General features: G+C 41.2%; 1 protein-coding gene and 1 long non-coding RNA gene across 5 annotated transcripts in view; one reads left to right on the top strand and one right to left on the bottom strand.

Annotated features, from left to right (window-relative positions):
* Dclk1 (doublecortin like kinase 1) overlaps nt 1–21,349 on the bottom strand; it is a 344,211-nt gene that overhangs the window by 135,399 nt on the left and 187,463 nt on the right. The gene's annotated exons all lie outside the window — the stretch shown is intronic.
* LOC108490690 lies at nt 731–16,703 on the top strand. Its single transcript, XR_001872387.1, has 3 exons — nt 731–764; nt 14,398–14,540; nt 16,168–16,703. It is a non-coding gene; the product is annotated as an uncharacterized LOC108490690 (long non-coding RNA).

Here is a 21,349-nt window from a genome sequence, read left to right as displayed (position 1 = left end):
CTCTCTCTCTCTCTCTCTCTCTCTCTCCTAAATATGCTTTTTCCTATAGATAAAATTTACACACATAACAAAGGCACCCCAACTTAGCAAAGTTTGACATACAATTTTTCAGCTTTAAACTGGTACAGTTGTACTGCTATTCAAATGTTCTGTTTTTCACTTTTAGTATAGTATCAAGAAATCCCAGAGCTATGGTTCAGCTTTGATGTCTGGTAGACTGGGCTGCATTCACTGTATCAGCTTACAATATTTTCAACGTACAGGTGGTTTATTGGAATGTAACCTTATTATAAGGTGATATACATACACCATAGTGAGCAGTCGTCTATTCTTGACTTTGAAAACATGTTCCCTGGAGTGTGATGGGGTGCAGGACATGCTGCCCCCAAATATGCAAATAAAGTAGCTTGGAAGCTGAAGGAATGCACAACATGTCTCCCCTCCCTTCTTCCCTGTAGCAGATCATAATGCCGCAGAAAAATTTTCTGGTTTTCCCTGTGTGACCTGGAGGATGTTCCTCTGACCCTGTGATGACAAGCCATGGACCCGCCTCCTTCCCCGCTCTGCGAAGAAGCCACGCCCCTTCCCTCTTCCATCCAATTGGTTTACATTAGCCACTTGCAGGGGAGGGACTAAGGGTATAAAAGCTAGGAAAACTTCGAGGCTGGTCTCTAGCCATTTTGTAAGGCTGTCCAGAACCAGTGGATTTATGTCTTGGTGTGGACTTTTGAACATAGCCGTGAATGGGAGGCGCCTGCTTGTCTGTAAGTAAACCCTCACTCCAAGCTCAGTTAGCAAGTCCAATAAACTCGTTAAGATTCTTCAAACCGGGGTTTGGAGAATTTTTTCCTCGGGCTGTAGCAAGGATGTGGGAGGAGGGGATAGGATACCAAGTGCACTTCCCAGCAGTGAATTTGACTTATACCCTGAAACAGGTCATAAGCCCTCAAATAAGAAGCGTCCTCCCTATACCTGTTTCTAACACAGTGAGATACACAGAAGAACGTGAAGAAATAGGCCTTTGAAGCCTCTTAATCAGCTCATTCCTCTTCCATGATTGTCCACTCTTCATCAAACCTGGCTTAAAAACACTCACTTGAGTCAAGGCTGGTGGTGCAGGCCTGTAACCCCAGCTACCCAGAAAGCTAAGGCAAGAGTTGACTGCAAGTTTCAGGCCAGTCTAGGCAATTTAGTGAGACCCTATCTCAAAAAACAGGAAAAGCAGGGCTAGGAATATAGCTTAACAGTAGTGTGCTTACTTAGCATGCCTGAGACCCTAGGTTCAATCTCCAATACTGCAGAAAAGCAAACAAACAATTATGTTGGTACAATAATTCCTTTGAGTCTTCATTTCTTTTCCAAGACTCCCAAGTCACATGAAATCTAGGTTAGATCAATGTGTCCATGTTTCTTTTGCTAGTCTGTCTTTTGTTACAGAGGTCTCCCTCTTCCATGAATTCAGGCTGGGTGAGGAGGCCATTCTTCCATCTCTACAACTGCACATAAATAAAATAACTGTACCAGATGGAGGTCAGGTTGGAGTTGTTTGGTCTTCTCTGCTGTTGCTGCAAGGGCTCTAAGTCTACATTTCTTGTAGCCAGGACACTTTACAAGTTGTTTCCCATACCTGCAGCATACTCAGCCCTCCTGAGGTTGAAGATTTCATACAATCCTGAGGGGAACTTAGGAGGTAGAGGACAAAGGTTTGGGTGGGGAAGGGCCAAGTAGAACCACTCAGCCTGGAGCAGACCCCGTTTTCTTTTTGTCATGTTTTAAATTTTAAAAATATTGGAAATAAAAAGAACGAAAGCTTATAAACCTGACGAATGGCTTAATTTTAAATCCTAGCTGCATAACCCCTGACCCCCAAACTGCTTGTTTTTGCTTCCATGGCAACATGGTGTTCCTTAGTTATTCTGAGAATGTGTTAAGCAAAGATCTGCAAATCATCAGAGGCATTCGGCTGGAGATTACACAACTGGCCTGACTATACAAATCAGATTATATATCTGACTTGGAGTTTGGAATTCAGGGAGCCTTTCAGAGGGTGAGCAGGCACAGTGAGGGCAGAGCTCACACTCGGGAGAGCCAAAGTGGCAGAGAATGAATAGAGACCATATCCAACCTTGGCCAGAACACTGTATTCTCTAAATGGCCATGGCCAAATGCTACCCTTTTCTTTTAAGAGGCCTACTAGGATGTAAACATTTCAAGTAATGAGAAAAAAGTGAGTTAATATGTTTCATGTATCTCCATGTTAACTAATGTACAACACAGATAAACTTTTATTGTTCATTTTCAAATGTATTAAATAAACTTGAAATAAATATGCTTTATTTATTTATTTATTTATTTATTATTTTTGAGACAGGGTCTCTCTGTAGCCCCAGCTGGCCTGGTACTTACTATGTAGACCAGGTTTGACTGGCAGGAATGTGGGTTAGGGGTTCCTTCCAGAAGCAGAAATGACGCAAAGATAGCTGCATCACCAAAAGCCTACCTCAGCATGGGTGACAACTCACCCAAACTGGAAACCTGGAGCTTATTGAATAATTTACAGGCAGCTCAGCAGATGAGAGGGAGTCTCAGACAACTCCACTGGTCTCTACTTATTGCAGGCAGCTTGGCCTATCTGGCAGTGTCCCTCAGCAGGCCTTACTTTGCATATATACTTGGGGAGGGAGGGACCTGGTGTATCTGATCAGTTTCAAGAACATCCTGAAATCTTTGAGTTGTATACCTCCTGAGCTTAATGAACTTCCCTGTAGGATGCAATGCTTCCCCTCCCTTTAGGACTTCCTGTATTTTACTGAGGATGTACTTTACTTCAGGATGAAATGTTTCACTTCCCTTGAGACCATCCTGTATCTTAAGGAGTTTCCCTCTAGAATGAAATGTTTTATCTAGGAGGAAACTGTTACACAATAGGTAAGGCTCTGTCCAATATTCACAAAACATTCTGAAAGTGGTAATGATCTACAGTATCACTCATTCTTCTAATTAGTTGATTTATAATTTGTCAAAGGGCAAAAAAAAAAAAAAAATCTTCTTTCCCAAGAGTGGCAAATCAAGGTTTGAACTTTGGTATAAAAAAGCCCCACATTTCAAAATTACATTATTCCTTTTGAATTTGAAGGTCAAAAGTTTCCTTCAGGAACAAGTTGCCCTTCCTTTGCCTTGGAAAGACTTCTGTATACTCACAGCATTGAAGGTAGCACTGGTAATTAATTCTAAGACATCTTCAACATTCTATGCGACTGAAATCCTTGGATCCAGCGATTTAAACTTTTTCAATGTAGAGAATTCTTTCTAGAATGTACAGGTGCATGCCAATTGGTCGTTCCAGCTAATGGAAAGGGGTTGTAGATGCTGAGGTTCATCTTGGAACCTAGGGATCCTCAATCAGCTCTATAATCACTGCTTTCCTGTCGTTGAATGGTTAAGAGAGTGGGCCTTTAAGTAACACAGACTAGACTTTTATCTTGAGTCTACCAATTAAAAGTGTACTTTATGCTGGACGTGGTGGCACATGCCTGTAGTCCCAGCACTCAGGAGGCAGAGGCAGGCAGATCTCTGTGAGTTCAAGGCCAGCCTGGTCTACATAGTGAGTTCCAGGTCAGCTGGGGCTACAGGGAGACCCTGTCTCAAGAAGACCAAAAGAAGTGTATTATCTTCACATTTGCATTCCTGCTCTCTGAAATGGGACTAATAGCAGTACCACTCCATTGAGTGGTTGTGGGAATGGCATAAATTCATCCATGGAAAGTACTTAACACACAGCCTGGTAGACAAACTGACTAATCAGTAGCAACTATTTTCGCCTTCAAATCTGTCCACATGCCACAGGCAGGCTAGTTTTCATAAATCACTGCATTCCACATGTCATTGCCCCGATTCAAACTTCATAATGCACCTTCCATTGCTATTATATGCAAAATAACTGATACAGCACTTACTCTAGAATGGACGTATGTCAGTATATATTCGTATGGATGGATATCTAGCTGTATCTATATCTACATCTATATAGTTTCCATCAAACTCGCCTGCCCCATCTGCCTCATCCACCATTCCACTGATCTGCCGTTCACATACCCAGGCTTTAATACATAGGAAACAACTATGCACAGAGCCTTGGGGCAAGGGCTAATCCATGAAGTATATAAGAATATGTAAATAAGACAGGCAAAATACACAAAAAGAGAAAATATAAGCAATGCTGAGTAGTGTACTCCAAATATAAAATGCGTAGCAAGAGCAAGTATGTAAATAACCTGGGAGAGTTGGTAGTCTTCTTGAGGAAGTAGGCTTGCAGCAGTAGTTGAACATAAGATACTACATGCATGGGGATCATGGAGCAAACCTGTGATCTTTACAGAGGGCCTCACAAGAGACAAGACTGAGATCATGGGAGGCAACGTTGATTCACTGAAAGTTTCCTAAATTGTACTGTAGGGTGTGTATAGAAAGAATTGGGACAGGAAGAGTTAGGAGGGACATGCGCTCTGGGGGCCATCTACCCAGTACTCTTGCCCATACAAAGCAGACTGCATCTTCCCCCCCACCTGCTCCTCCCCAGTAACGCTATCAGCACACCAGTACCACCCAACAAAGGCCCCAGCAAGGAGACTAACTACCTGTAGTCCCTCATTCATTGCTCCTTTTCACCCTTCACATTCAGTAAGTCATCAAGTCCACTAATTTCTACTTTTAAATGTTTCTTAATTCTGTTCGCTGTTCTCTGTTTCCACTGCCAACTACCCGAAGCAAATCATCAGCACCTCTACAATAACTATTTAACTACCACCCTACAGACTCCCTTGGGTTCCTCCAACCCATTCTCATTCTGTCTCCGAAGAGGTCCTTTAAAAATGTTTATTGGATGACACCATCCATTCCTATTGTCCCCAGGATGCCCCATGTCCTTCCAATGACTTGTCACAGCCTCGCCTCAACCTCTTTTCTTGATGCTTTTCTTCTGGTTCCGCCATCCTCAATTTCTTTCAGCTCCTTAGCTGTCTAGTATTCAAACATGTGCCTTTAACTAAAATCACTTTCCCCTCATCCCACATCCTTCCCAATACCATGCCTCACCCACACTCACACACCCACATTCACACACCCACTGAGTCATCCTGTTCCCCCTCATGACCTGATTAACACCTGCTGTTCCTGCAGCTTTTCAACCTAAAATCAACTTCCTGTGAGAAGCCTTTCCTAAATTCACACCTTAGAGCTCCAGTGCATGGTCTCACAATTTCCTGTACTTCCTTCTTCCTTCTATATCATTGTTGGAATCATTCGTTCAGTATCTGCATCTCACACTAGAAGCAAAGGCCCTAACTGTTCTGTGTAATAAGGTAGTAGCATGCAGACAGTTCCTGGCCAGAGTGGTTGCTCAACAAGTGCTGTAAAATGAACAAAGGGTGGAATTAAGATCCTTTAAGGACCTCCTGCAGACATAATAGAAGAAGGATCATTTGGGGAACCACACTGATGGGGATGATAAATAACTGTGAGAAGGGTTAGGCCAGATGACAAAGCCACTCTGCAGCTGGGGGGAATGGTATTAAAGTCACAGCCAGGTGTCTGTACTAGAAACTGGGTTTTTTTTTTGTTGTTGTTGTTGTTGTTTTGTGTTTTTTTTGCATTAATGCAAGTATAAATGAAGAAAAGAATAGAATGCTATGACCTTATTGATGAAGATGAGTTCTAACCAACAAATAGTATATCAAACCTAGAAACCCTGCTCTGTTCTTGAAACATACATAACCAAAATGTTTGGTTGTTTTTTTGTTTTTTTTTTTTAATTATGACTTGGGCTGAATCATGCATCACTTTCAAACTGTTTCCCTTAAGATCACTATGAAAAAGTCACTAGAAGAATGAATCACATTTTATAAAATAAATAATATGTACTGTAATTTCACAGCCTTGAACATAGTTGATAACTGACGAATATTTCTTGGAAGTGATAGTGGCTTGTTTCAGGTCTCATCTGCCTGTCACCTCCTCTACCCATGGGCTTCTTGAAGAAAAGGGTCACATTACCCAGGGTTCACATCACCCACACTATCAGCATAGTTCTAAGCTCAGAGATGAGTACGCAAGTGATCATTAAATATGGACCAACTGCCTAAAGACACAGCAGAGTACTCTAGCTCAAAGTCAGATTTTGGTTCTGAGTCTGTTTCTTCAACTGTGCATTATAGCTCTAAGGCTTGAACTGTGTGCTAGGTTGTGGTGAGGACTGCACACTCCTCCTCATTAATCCTGGCTGAAATTTCAGCACTGGATTTGAATGGAGAGTGCCAGAAGGATTCTGATATTTACTGAGCATGAATCCAAGTGGAAGAGTCTGCCAAACACCTATCATGTGTAATTCTTTTCAGTCCTCGTGATAACCCTATGAAGGAATGGACTCAGAGCCGCTCAACATATCAACAAAGTATTACAGCCTCGAGGACCAACTGCATTACCATGAGACACCTCAGGCTGATTGCTACCACCAAGTACCTCAAAACTCATCTTGTTACAACTGTTTTTGGTTTTGTTGCTGCTTCACCACATTAAAATGAATATGAATCACATGAGAAGTTTGAGAGCAACTTCTAATGCTGCATACCTAGGAGAACACCTGTCATTTTGTATTTCCATAAAACTTGCAATTTATACCACTGTGCCCTAGCCTTGAAATCACTTATTGAGCTAAAAATCCCAGCTTATTTAGTTTTCATAGAAATTCACTAATGCTAGTACTGCTGTCTCCATTTTTAAGAAAAAGAGCTGGCGATCTGTCAGACAGAAGCAGCCTGAAGTCCTGGGTTCAGTCCCCAGTGCTGCAAAACACAAGAAAGAATAATACAAAGAACCAATGAAACAGTTGGTTCTTTCAAAAGATAAACAAGATCAACAAAGAGAGACAATACAACAGCTGTAGGAAATGCAGAATATAGCATATTTTGAAAAATCTATATTCCCCCCAATTGAAAAATCTAGATGAAATTGATACATTTCTAGACATATATTACCTACCAAAATTAAAAAAGAGAATCTAAAAAACTTACAATGATTTAAAATGAGCAATGTAATTGAACCAGTAATAAAAAATTAGTCTCCCAACTAAAAAATACAGGTATGAGGGACTCACTGCTGAATTCTATCAGATTTTTAAAGAACACTTAACACTAATGTTTCTCCAATTATTTCATAAAGTAGAAAGGGAAGGCATGTTACCAAACTCATCTTTATGAAGCTTGTATTATCCTGATACACAAACCAGATAAATAAACAACAAAAAGTGAGAGGAAGGGAGAGAGGGAGGAAGGATGAAGGGAGGGAGTTATAAACCAATCTTTCTTGTAAACATCGATGTAAACATTCTCAATAAAGTACTTGCAAACTTAATTCAACAACTCTTTTTAAAAAATCTTCATCATGAACTAGTTGGCTTTATTCTAAGAATACAAGGAAGGTTCAACATATGGAACTCAATAATGTAGTACAACATATAGATTTAGGGACAGAAATCACATGACCATCTCAATGGATGTAGAAAAGACTTTTGACAAAATACAGCATTCCTTCATGAAAAAAATCCCCAAAGAAACTAGGACTTGAAGGAATATACCTTATTAAAAGGCTATATATGGAATATACCTTATTAAAAGGCTATATATGAGAATTATCCTACATGGTGTCAAACTGAAAACGTTTCCTCTAAAATCAGGAATAAGACAAAGATGTCTAGTCTCTTCACTCTTATTCAACATTGTGCTTGGTTAAATGTTCTTTTGCTGTGCAGAAGCCTTTTAATTTACTGTTATTCCATCAACTCTTGTGATATTTCCTGAGTTACTGGAATCTATTTATGCATATATCTTGAAATGTTTTCCCCTAGCAGTTCCACAGGAGTTTCAAGGCATGCATTAAGGTCTTCCTTTGACCAATTTTGAAATATTTTTACAAGGTGAGAGATTAAGACTGTGATGGCTAATTTTGTCAACTTGACATATTTAGAATCACCTGGGAAGGAAATCTCAGTGGGGGATTGCTTAGATTAAGTATGTCTGTGGGTATATCTAGGGAGATACATTTCACTAGCTATTCATCTAGAAGCTATAAGGAATTAGAAAACTGAATGTCAGAAAATGAACAGCCCATTCAACAAATGGGAAAATGAAAAGAACAAATAGTTGTCAAAAGATGAAATGGTCAATAGATACATGAAAAAATTTTCAGTATCCTTAACCACCAGGGAAATATAAACCCCACCCCAGTCAGATGGCTATCACCAAGGAAACAATAACAAACACTGGCAAGGATGAAGACCAGGGAAGGAACCCTTGTGTACTGTTGATGGGAATGTAATTAGTCTAGCCACCATGAAAATCAGTACAAAGATTCCTCAAAAAAACTAAAAATAGAAATATCGTAAGATACAAATATTCTCAAAGGAATCTATGTAGGTATACTCCAGAGTTATTTGCATATCCTATTTATTGTAGTTCTCTTCACAATAGCCAAGTTATGAAATTAGCCTAAGTGTCTACAAAGAGACAAATGGGTAAAGAAAATGTGACGCACACACAGAAGTTTTATTCAGTCATAAACAAGAATGAAATCGTGTCATTTATAGGAAAATACATGGAACTGGAAATCATATTAAGTGAAATAAATGAGACTCAGAAAGTCAAATATTGTTTTCCTCTCATATACAGCACACACACACACACACACACACACACGCACACACAAAACATGAAAATAAAAGTGTGACTATACAGGAAGGAAGGGGACTAGAGAGAAGAGGGAAAAAGATGGCATAGTGGAGTGATATGTTCAAAGTACATGATATGTTTGACTGAAGATGTTTTTATAAAACCCACTGCTATGGACAATAAATGTACACCAATAAAAATGAAAAATAAAGTTTAAAATGCAAAATAAATGAATAGGAGGAAACTAAATGAAAGAGAAGCCAAAGCTGTGTTAACAAGACAGAATTAGTTAATCAGGGTACAGACTTTAAAGCTAGTTAGTCTTACTCTACAATTAGTCTCTGTACTTTCTTAAATTAGCTGAGTGTCACTTAAACTTGGGTCCTATGGATGAAAAAGAGTTGCACACTGGGGCAGGTATTCTTTTCCTGCTTCCTTGTCTATCAGAACCCAAGCCATTTCACTCATCAGCTCTTGCACTGACCCCAAGATGGACCAAAAACATGGGCCAAAGGAATCCCTCTCCCCCAGGTCACTAATGTCAGGTATTCTGTCACAGTGAGGAGAAAGCCAACAGACTAGGCCATGTAGTGGGGCCTCTCCTACTGAGATCATTTCCTTATTCAGTATTCAGTATTTCCATCATTCACTAACGCATTAACTCCATGAAAGTCAGAACTTGTCATCTTTACTTTGGGTGTATTCAGGGCTTAGAACACGATAGATGCACAAGAAACAATTCTTTGGCAACTCTCAGAAAACTGCTTTGTTTGTCATATATTGTACTCTAGAGTTGCTTATAACACCCGGGCCTTGCAATTTTGCAAAAAGAAAAGTGATTTCAGGACAATGTGTTCAGTTTCATCAAGCATGCACTAAGCATGTGCAGACACACTTAATTGACTCAGGCTAGACTCTGAGGCTTCATGCAGGGTACAAGTCCCTGGAAAAGCACTGTATAGACACTTCAACTCCCTTCTCTCTGGCTTTCTCCCAAACACAGGTTATCTCTGCCACAGGTGCCATATCCATGCCCTACCACATGCATTACCTGTACATAGGTGAATTTCCCAGATCACACCATTTCCATCCTCGAGTCACAGAAAACAGAAGCCCATCCCCTAAACTCGTGGCTTACTTAGCTCACCTCACCATAGAGACTCATGGCTAGAGAGTAGAGAGTAGACTGTTGGTGGGCCAACATTCCAGAATATGATTGTGACTCTAAGGAATTCATTTGGCTCCAAACATCCAGCAACAATGGAGGATGAAAACCAGATGCTAGGGAGAGCCAGCTGCCAAGTTAGGAGTACTGGGCATGTTAGAGGAGAGACAACAGGTAGACAAACAGGACCTGGAAAGGGCATGAGGGGGTGATGAGGGGGTGAGGGGGGATGGGATGCCAAGGGCCTGGCTTCACACATCAGAAACCAAGTATCTGTATCCAACTATGAACTTCCAAAGACCAGGGACCCGAACTGCTAGGCAGCTAACTGCTGGGGCTTATTTGGCAGTTGAGGAAATTAAACCACTCATGATTGCCCAAGACAGGACTAGGGTACACAGCAACTATCAGGCTACTTGGGCAGAGCAACTCCTCTTGAACATCAGATGGAAAAACTTCCCCTGCTTCGATGCTTTACCGGGAAGAGGCAGAGCCACGACTCCAGCTTTGGCCTCTTTGCAGTCCCCATCCATCCACTTCAGAGGAGCCAGAGCAGGCACTCAGATTCACAGAGCATGATGGCTGAGGACAACAGAGGATCTTTTCTGTGGTCCCCATATGTTAACTGCCTAAAGTATTTCTAACCACAGCCATTAATGAAGTTAAACAAAGTCAAAGTGGGGCCAACGCAGAAGCTGTGGAAGAATTTGAAAGAAACTTGGGTACCCCAGGAAGAGGTGGGGGACATCAGGTATGCTTGGGAGCCAAAGGCACTGGCCCAGGCTGAAAAATCCTTTCTAGAATGCCTGATGAAAAAACATGACCAACATACAAAGAATCAAGAGAAGCTGAGGAAGGGCCAGCTCCAAGAATGGGGAGAGAGATAAAAGACGGCAAGTAGCCTTTGGACAAATGAAGCAGACTGCAGATCTTCTAGCCCAGGATAAAAAGATCCAACCTGATCTCCAGCAGCCACTGCAGGCAATGCCTGAGCAAAAGGTATTATTAACCAAAGATAAGCCAGAGTGAACAGGACACAATGCAGATTGAAGAGAAGCAGTCAGAGTTGCTCAAGGAAAAGACCCAGACCTTGGAGTTGTCAGCCAAGGAGAGTGATTTTAAGAGCTACCCCACCATCAACAGAGAGAACCAGCTGCTGTGGAGGAAATTACAGCAGCTTGCCCAGGATTATTACAGGGTGGAGTCAACAACAAAAGAGCTACAAAAACAAAGGCAACTGCTGAAGAATAGTGATGGGCCTCTGAGATCGGGGGGACGTCAGTAACACTGGCAGAACGGGAGCCAACAGAAGGTGCTCAAAAGAACTAGGTGAACTAAAGACCACAGTCAGCTGTCCCCTGGGCCCCACCTTAAGGACAAATCTGGATTGATCCCCATAATGCCAGATGTGGTAAGAACTGGAGGAAACACTCTTCCAGTTTGTTTTAGAACTGAGCAAGCAAGACCCAGCACAGCTGTCTCCTGGGAATAAAACACCAACTAGCATAATAGTGCTAGACACTGTGACTCTAGAAATGCAAGCCCATCACATTGTCTCTGTTTCCAAAAACAACTTGGCTTCTACGTTGTCATCTTAAAGAATTAGAGTAATTGTTCTTCTTGGTATTCGAGCCAGTACAAGGCTGAGATGCAGCTGAAGCAGGGAAAACCTGGGGAAGCTCTTCTGATCTTTAACAATGGGTAAGTACAGATGAGAAGGTAAAAAGAACCCATAGAGGCAAAGAATTCAATGCCTTGGGACTCCTGAGAATGCTTATTAAGTGGCTGCTGAGGTCATACTCCAGTCTGATTCAGAAGAGAACTTGGACTCCCAATGGATTCTGGAACAGAGCCCCGGATGACACCAGTCTCACTATTGTACTGTTTTCTCCAAGTTGTACAAAGGGTGTCTGAGTCACTGGGAAAGTGGCCCGGGCCTGGTGGGCTGCCCTAGGCCTGAAGAACAGTATGAAGAAGACCTTGGAAAATGTGGGTGTTGGGTGCTTATGAGAAAGCAGCAGGGGGTAGAGATGCTTCAAGACAAATGATAAAGCTGGTGGCACTAAACATAAAGGACACACGCTGGCTCAGTGCCCTGATTCACCAGTGAGTCAGCGTCTATGAGCAGGATGTACAGCCTTGAATTGTATTTCAGAAAAAGGCAGTGAGGTAAACTTCCAGAAGGTCTCTGTGTTCTCCTCTGCCATCATTAACAAAAAGAACAATCACTAGCAGTAACCAGCCAATTTGTAAATCATCACAAGCTATAATTGGCTCCAATAAGAGATGGCCTCAGACCAAAGACAATGTGGGGCCTGACTTGCAGATCAGAGTTTATAATCTGTTCCTGCCATGTACTAACTGGTGCTGTTGGGGGAGGTCTCATCACCTCTTTGAAATTTGTGTCTGGAGAAAACTAGAGTAAAGGAATGAAAGATGCTTAGCATGTACTATTCAATAGTCAACAGTCAATAAAGGATAATAGGTACTTAGTTAGCAACAGTAGTTGGAATAAGAATCTTTTTATGCTGTATATTCCTAGCTGCTGTGACTGCTGGATTACAAGGAGTCAAGGTGTTGGACATAGGCTTCATTCCTAGTCTGGAAAGGTGCTAATTCTGTGAAGAATGTCCATGAAAGAAGAAGAGATTCAGGGGTTTTACTAGTCTTTCAAGGATACTTTTTTTTTTTTTTTCTTTTCAATAAATGACTGCTTTCCAATAGAATCAAAGTCTCCAGGAAGGAGACAATAAAAGAAAAATAAGAAGCAGAACAAGGCACAGGCAAGCAAGACCTTTTCTAGCAAAGGGGCGGCCAGGCATCACAGACCAAGACAGTCTAAGAGGGCTCATAAAGAGCTGAGGACTGCAGCCGGGTTTAACCTCACCAGGATACCCGCTGTTTACTCACGTATCACAACTGAATGGCCTCTGCTGTCTATTTCTTCCCAAAGTAATACTCTCTAGTTTTTCAACATGTTCCTCAATGCCCTTGATCACACGGTCCCTTTAATTCAAGACTTCCACATCTCCATCTATGCTGAAGGTAGAAGAAAAATCTTTCTTTCTTCTTTCTGCCATCTTTCCCTCTCCTCCTCTTCATCCCTGTTTTTCTTTTCATCAAGAATGCTTGTCCTAGAGAAGCCAATTATAAAAGGCTTTGCCAAAAAGTTGGAGTAGGGTAAGGAGATGGCTCAGTTGGTAAAGTGCAGTGCTTGTTTTACAAGCATGAATACCTGGGTTCAATCCCCAGCATCCATGTTAAAAAATAAACCAGGTGTGACAGCAATATGTCTATTGTCCCAGCAGTGGGGAGATGGAGACAGGAGATCCCTGGGGCTTGGTAGCCAATCTACCTAGCTGAATCAGTGAGCTCTGGGTTCAATGAAAGACTGTCTAAAAAATTAGGCAGAAAGCATGCATAGGTTAGTTTTAATTGTCAAGTTGACTATAATCTAGGGAGTCTCAATGAGGGTTTGACTAGATCTGGTTGGCTTGTGGGCATGTCTTTAGAGAATTATCTTGGGAAGGTGAGAAGACCTGCCTATTGACGCCATTCCCTAGACAGAGGTTCCTGAACTGTGTACGAGGGGAGAAAGGGAGCTGAGCGCAAACATGCACACATGCATTGTCTTTCTGTTCCTGACTGGATGTGACTGGCTGCTTCAAGTTCTTGTTGCCTTGGCTTTCCTGTTATGGTGGACTATAAACTGGAATTGTGAGCTAAATAAACCCTTTTCCCCTAAGTTACTTTTGCCAAAGTGTCTTATTAAAGCAACAGGAAATGAAACTAAGAAATTAGAGTGATTGGCAATGACACCAGATGTTAACCACTGGCCTTCATGTGTTCACATGTGCACACGCACCTGCACATACACAAAAATGTACACACACATACACACAAAACAACTTTTTAAATCACCAGCAGGATTAAGAGTTCTTGCTTTGGATTCATGGATGAGTGTAGGGGATATGAATAGATAGATGACAGAAAGAAAGAAAGATAGATGATAAATAGATAGACAGACAAAAAGACAGGAAGGTAGCCAGATAGATATGAGTAGTGTCTTGTCGTATGTGTGTACATTTAACTATACACATGTATTTTTATTCTTCTGAAGGGGAGTTTACACTTTATTAAGTCCTCACGAAGGAGAATAATCCCCAGAAGACTAAAAAAAAAAAAGAAAAAAATCAGTGGTTCAGACCAGGATTCAGCAAACTGTAACCTACAAACCAAGTCATGTCCACTGCCTCTTCTCATAAATAAAGCTAATTTACCTGATGTCCGGGCAGCTTTGCACTACAACAATAGAGTAGTTGCAATGGAGACCACGTGGCCCATGAAACCCAGTACTGACTGCCTTTGTTTTTATTGAAAAAGGGTACCGACCTCAAATTGGGATGAAATGTTTAGAACCATCCACTAGATTTAGCAGTTGCCAAATAGCCACATATCCAAAGGTGACCAAACAATTTTTCAATTAAATTTTCCCTAATTTGTGTCTCATAGATCAATTAACCGGCTGTAGATTGACCCTCATCCTGCCCTCGTTGAAACAAGAAGTGGCTAAAAGAGACTGGTTCAAACTCTGCCAAGGCTCTCTGCCATAGGCACCCTGGGCTACACTTTCTTTTCAAACTGCTGGAGCAGAGGTACTTAGGCAACAGAATTATCATCACTCTAAATAATTCACAGACTTTGTAGCTGCTGGCTCTAAACCAAATATGAGCAATTATATAATTAGCAGCAGTGCACTTAAAGGACTGTACGTAATATGCTAATGCTCTTGGCATGCCAAGGCAAAGCTGCAGACCAGACCATGTTGTATCTTCCCTAGCCCACAAGATCTGTCCAAATCAAGAAATACCCTCAGAGTATTTAAAAATCATTCTATCAATCAGATGGGTAGGGTGCTGTCTTTCTTTTGTTTTTATTTTTATACGTAGGTACTTGCTATGTTAGAATGCATTTTTTCCTTTGACCTACAAAAGAGGGTAACAGAAAGTCTCACCTCACTTTATGTTTCATGTTGATTGATTTCATTTTCAGTGTATGTTCTGATTAATATATATTAATTTTATCATCTTTAGGTCAATATTTTTGCTTGTTTTGCTGTTATTTTTATTTTGGATGACTCCTCATTCTGTTCTTTTTTTTTTTTTTACTGGCAGATTAGTTTATGCATGTGTACTTTAAAATATATTTTTATTCTTTTTATTTTATGTGTATGAGTGTATTGCCTGCATGCATGTAAGTGCACCCATATTGTACAATGCCCACAGAGGTCAGAAGAGGGCGCTGGATTCCCCTGGAATGGTTGTTAGCCACCAGGTGGGTGCTGGGAATTGAACCTGAGTCCTCTGCAAGAGCAGTCAGTGCCATTAACCACTGAGCCATCTCTCCAGCTCCTACGTATATAGACCATAACTGCATTTGCATACTCTGTGCAGAGAACACAACATGTAGATACTTGAGTATATTCAGTTTATACACACACCCAAGCTATGCACCATTGTTCTGTGCATGTCTTCCATGCTTTGAAACCTTAGGAACTGTCTGCTTTACCTGACCTTGCTGTTTGTACAGGAAGCTACTTGTCCGCAGCTGCATGTAGCAACAGTTTCTTGGGAAGAAGGTAGGAGTACAGTCACCTCTCAGGACCCATGGGGAACAAGTGCCTGGACCCCTCTGAATATCAAAATCTACAGATGTTCAAGTCCCTCAAAAATGACACCATGTCATATACTTCAGGTGACCTCCAGATTGCTTATGATACCAAAATACAGCGTTCATAGTCTGCAGTTGTTCTCCTGTACTGCTCAAGGAATCAATCACGAAGGAAAAACAACTGTGTTTAGTAAAGACTCAGTCTTCCTTCCCTGAGTCTTTCCCATCCATGGTTGGTTGAATTCACAGATACAGATGCTGTGGATACAGGGAGGGACAGCTGTATTTGCAAATCTAATCTGGAGTCCTATTCTACTCAATGTGTGTCTTATGATGGAATTTCCTCTTTGGGTTGCTGTGAAATCCTTACTCCACTTTCCAATCTGGGCTTGCTAAGCATGGCTGCCAACTATGGATGGCCTCTTTCCGTGAGTTGTTCATGAAACACATTTTCGTAAGTTGGTGTTCCCTGTACTCACTAGCATGTTGTTCACATCAGTGTTTCTTAAATAATTCAAAATAAGGATCTAAAATCTGTTCTACTATAATCAAGAGATGGTGTCTAAGAATCAAATAATAGCAAGTATTAATAATCTGTCCATTACATTACAGCCTTGTGCTATGGATTTTGCCCACAGCACACTGAGAGTGATGTGTTGACAGACTGGAAGATGCAACTTCATAATGGAAGGAAGCCTGGACTAGAAGTCAGAAGCCTCAGGCCTCAGCCCTAACACTAACCTTGGCTGTGGAAGGCATTTAACACCCCTGGCATGTGGGTGCCTCACATGTGAAGTGAAAGACCTGGATTAGCAATCCTTAGTGTTACTTCATCTCCACTAGCTAGGGATTCTGTTGAGAAAAAGTAAACCAGTTGCCAGTTGGTCTACCAGAAGGAAGAAGATAAACAGCGTGAAGGGTGAAGCGTACTGCACAGGTAAACCAAAGAGATGGTGTATTGTACACATTTTCAGATAATTCAATCACAGGTCACTTTCAAACTGCACAAGAAACTAAGATCTAACATTGTACACAACTATTAAAATCTGTGCATGGGCCTTATACAGAAATCAAATTTTAGAGACAGGCATGTCAAAGAGGGGTCAACCCACCTTACCTTAACTGGGAACTGGTCATTTTGCCTTTCTCCATAGGCAAAGAGCCAACATTTTAAATAAATTCATTGCTTATGTGACTCTGCTTGATTTCTCTTTATTGATTAGTTTCATGGTCATGACAGAATTTGCATGGATAGTCCCTCCAGATCTTGACAGAACCCGTGCTGTGTAACAGGAGAAAAGTTTAACCTATATCTGGTCTTTTCTCCTAGTTCTGGAAGAAGCTTTTCTGCCGTTGGAATTTCCCAAAAAACAGGAATCTCTGTTTTTCTCTTGGATCACACTCGAGTTTATGCTGATGAGTGACTCAGGATAGGTTACTAACAGACAAGTCACATGACCACAAGGTTGGGCCTTTGAGTCATGCGGCTGTCAACCTCCTCTAGGGAGGAAGGGGAACTGAAATTTGAGTTCAATTACAAGGTCATCAATTTATTCAGCCATGTCTACATAATGACCCAATATACACTGTGTGCTCTGAAGCCTGGTGAGCTTTCTGGATGATGTGCTGAAAGTGTGATGTGTCCTAGTCCCAAGAGGAGGGGGCATGGAGGCTTGCATGGGAGACCCTGCCAGATCTTGTCCTATGTATCTCTTCAGTTGGCTGGGCCCTGATTTATATCCTTTAAAATAAAAACTAGAATCATAAATACAGTGCTTTTTTGAGATCTGTGAGTAGCTGTAGCTTATTATTAAACCTAGGGGATCCATGGGAACTCCTGAATTTGTAGCCAACTTGTCAGAAGTGGAGACACCTATGGTCAGAGAATCCTGGTTAGGGACAGTGCCCTGAACCTGTGAAGTCTGTGTTGACTCCAGGCATTTAGCTTGGAATCATGCTACAACACTAGAGGCCACTTGCCACTACAGGGTTTGGCATGGGAACATGTCAGGCACGCCCAATGTTCCCTCTAGAACATTTCTCTTTTGAGACATTCTTGACTGGTTCCATTGCTCGCTCAAGTCTGCTCAAATGTCCCCTTCTGGCTAAAGTCTTTCTTCTCAAGTCTTCTACAAGCTCCTGTTTCCCTCCCCTTTTTCACTCTTCTAAATAGCACTTATCCTTTGATGAAATTTGATCAGGATTTTGTATGTTACATTCCTCTGGTGAGATGCAAGCTCTGTATGGGTAAGACTCTTCCTGCAGTTCACTGAGACATGCCTAGTGCCAGGACCACTGTCCTGCATACAATAGGTATTCATTCAATATCAGGCTAATTGAGCTGCTCTTACTTGCATGCATGCAGACATGCGATTCTCATTTTCAGATTTGGAAACACCATTACATATGGGTAACATTTTAGAACTCACTTGAGAAAAAAATGATTGTGCTCATTTCCTATACATTAAAAAAATGAATCATTTACCTTTAATGTAATTCTCAGAATAATTCTGTTGACAAGTTGCCACATGTTAAAAATAAATAATAGTATTAAACATAAATTGTGCAAAGATGGCTTTAAGGTTCAGAAACAAAGTTATAAAAGTTTATTTTCTCCAGAGATGATCAATTCAAAAGCTTTATAACTATATGCTATGTGCTGGGTTTTAAACATCTCCCACAGTCTCATATATTAAAGCTTGATTGTCAGTCTGTGGGACTACTGAAAACTGGCAGACCATGAGAAGGTAGGACCTAATGGAAGGAAGGGATTGTGCACCTCTTCTCTCTTTGCTTCTTGATGAAGAGGTGAATAGACCTCCTCCTCCACCACCACATGCTCCACACCTTGATTTTCTGCCTCACCACAAATATGAAAGCAAGGGAGACTTCTGATCATGGACAAAATCATCAGCCCAAATAGGGATGACAAGTGGAATAAGCTTTCCTCATTTTAAGTTATTTGCTTCAGGTATTTTGTCATAGGGACAGAAAGGTGACAAACACACTACATTTCAATAGTAGCACAGTTCTCTGTTGTTACATGAGTGAGATCTCCTTTCACTAGGATCTCCATAGATGAACAAAGGGTGGTCCCTGAGTCAGCTGGTTCCCACGCATGTTGAGTGGCTAAGGGAGACAGAGAGGTGATTTTGTTTCTGAGCTATGCCAGGGTAGATTTCACCCTGACCCTCTGATAACCTTTGGCCCCTCCCCTGTGCTGATGTGTGTATTCTTTTTTTTCGAAGATTTAGTTATCATGTTTATGTATATGTATGTGTGTCTACATGAGTTTATGTGCACCACATTTGTGTAAGAGCCAGCAGTGGATCTTCTGGAACTGGAGTTACAAGCAGCTGTGAGACACCATGTGGTACTGAGAACCAAACTTGGTTCCTCTGCAAGAGCAGTAACTGCTCTTAGCCATCTCTAACCCCCACGTGTAGATTCTTGACTGCTTTTTGCTTTGGTTTTGTTGTCTGGCTAGTTGAGGAGGTCTCTTATGGGTTTTGAGAAATTCTTCTTCATGTCTTTGAAGCTCTTTAGGAAAAGTGATGCTCATGATTTCACAGTGATTCCATTCTGCCTATTAAAACATGAACATGCCATCTATACATTTTTTTTTTTTACTAAAAGATAATCCATTTGTTTACTTTCCAGAGTTACTGAGAGAAAAAAATCTAGCCTAAGGCAGTGAGCAGTCACACAAAATAAGTATTTTCTTATGTTTTGGTTATTCAGAACACTTGCAGCAATAAAAATATGTAAAACAGCCTGTGTCCGTACACGACAAATTACTACCCAGTTTTGCAAGCGAATTTTAAAATCATTTTCACATCAAGTATTTTTCACAGCGATTTTCAGTTTCCTGTGAACAGATATTTAACTCCAAGTACTTCTTTTGTTTAAACCACAAAAATCCTTGACACATTCTAGGTTCCGAACATGTGCTTGGCCTGGGGAATGGAATTGGAAGATCTCAAAGGAACAAACTAGGTGCATAAGCTCTTGGACCCATACTACGAAGAACATCCAGAAAGACCCTCCGGTTTTTAGAGGTATACAAGGGACAAAAGGAGCCCTCCTCTGCTCTGAAGGACCCTAAAAAACAAATGCACTCTATTCAAATGACAAATGACTTGCAAACTGAGGCCCAGTTCATCATAAAGTTCCAGCTTAATGGAACCAGCTACCTTCTAACTAGGGACTTTATACTAGAGTGACCCACATAAAGCCACAATTTCACTACAATCAAATATTTCTTTGCCTTGCTTTTACTGTCACCTTATAAAAGTCTCTTTCAACCCCACGTCCCTTTGTGAGAACCCATGCCACTTTTGACTTAGCATTGCCTAGCTCATGAATTGCTCTCTGTTCAAATATATTTCTTTAAAATTTATTATGAACAAGCGTATCTTTTAACAGTTTGCTGCCCGGTTGTAAGCAGAAACTGGTCTACTCAAAGATGGGCACTGGGCCTGATGCCACCCTGCCATTGCTGCCCACAAGGACGCCTATAAGGGTTACTGCAATTTTTCATTTCCTCTTCTTTTTGCCTAGGAGGTTTTAGGCAGTTATACTACTGGTGTTTGGCTAGACAGGCTCCAGGAACCACAACTTACTTAGTTGGGAAAAGAAAGTGTCTGAAACTCAGACCTTATTTCAACTCCCTTTCTCTGTTGTTATGTAACCCCAGGCAGAATTTGGATGCTCAAAGGATCTCAAATGAACAGAATTAGTGACTAAAATTAATAAGATGCTATCTGGTATGAATATAATTAAAACACTGGATGCAAGTTCAAATACGGAATTAAGAAGTTAGAACCTGGCTGGAGATCACATCAGAGAAGCTCAGAGTTCGGCTGGCCCAAAGCCAACCATGAACCCACATTGTTTGGCTTCAGATAAATAGAAACCATCATCTCTCTTAGGCTGCATCTGAAAAAGTCTGGTACCCCTATCAGATGTGTTTATATTGCTGTAGACTTGAGGCTCCTAAGGAGGACTCTGTTCTGTTTGGGGTATCATTTCAAGCTATATTACTGGCCATGGAGTCTGCAGTGAAATGTAACCAGAATAGTTGGGTGGTCTTCAGAGAAATGGCTGTAGGAACTTTGCATAAGAAAGCTGGAAACCCCATCTTTGGGGAAGTTGTTGGGCTGTACTCCTCAAGCATTGGAAGGGATGGCAAGCCAGAATAGGTTTCTACATCCATCAGTCCAACTAACATTTCTTGGGCTTTGGTCCATTCATGGTGCCCTAAAATGCTATGGGATATAGAATAAGATACCTAGGCCCAACCTGCAGCCACTTATAATTAGTAAGGTAAAATGTAAACTGGGTGCCTCAGTTTTTCTACCAATTCTGTTAACCCACTGGCTATGGGAGTTATGGTTATTTTTTGTGTGTGTCAATTCCCTGTGCCACAGGGTATATGGACTGGGCATTATTTCTGAGTGTGTCTGTGAAAGTATTTGTGGATGAGTCTGTCATTTTCTTAGATGCACTCAGCAGCTTTAATTGTCCTCTGCAACGTGTATAGGCATCATCCAAGCTGATAAGAGTCCACATAGAACAAGAGAATGAGGAAGGAGAGTTCATGCATCCCCTTCATTTTCTTCCTTCTCAAGCTTGGGCATTTCATTTCTTCTGCTTCCCAGGGACTGGGCGTTAGATGACTGGGTCATTCTCACGTCTTTGTACTTAAGCTGAATTATACCACTGGCTTTTCTGAGTCTCCAGTTTAGAGACACAAGATCACAGGGTTTCTCATATTCCATAATCACTTGAGCCA

The sequence above is a fragment of the Nannospalax galili genome, unplaced genomic scaffold (assembly GCF_000622305.1).
Source record: "Nannospalax galili isolate Female #2095 unplaced genomic scaffold, S.galili_v1.0 scaffold1354, whole genome shotgun sequence".
NCBI lineage: Eukaryota > Metazoa > Chordata > Mammalia > Rodentia > Spalacidae > Nannospalax > Nannospalax galili.
Note: the sequence above shows the minus strand (reverse complement) of the source record. Positions and strands in the feature narration are given on the sequence as shown.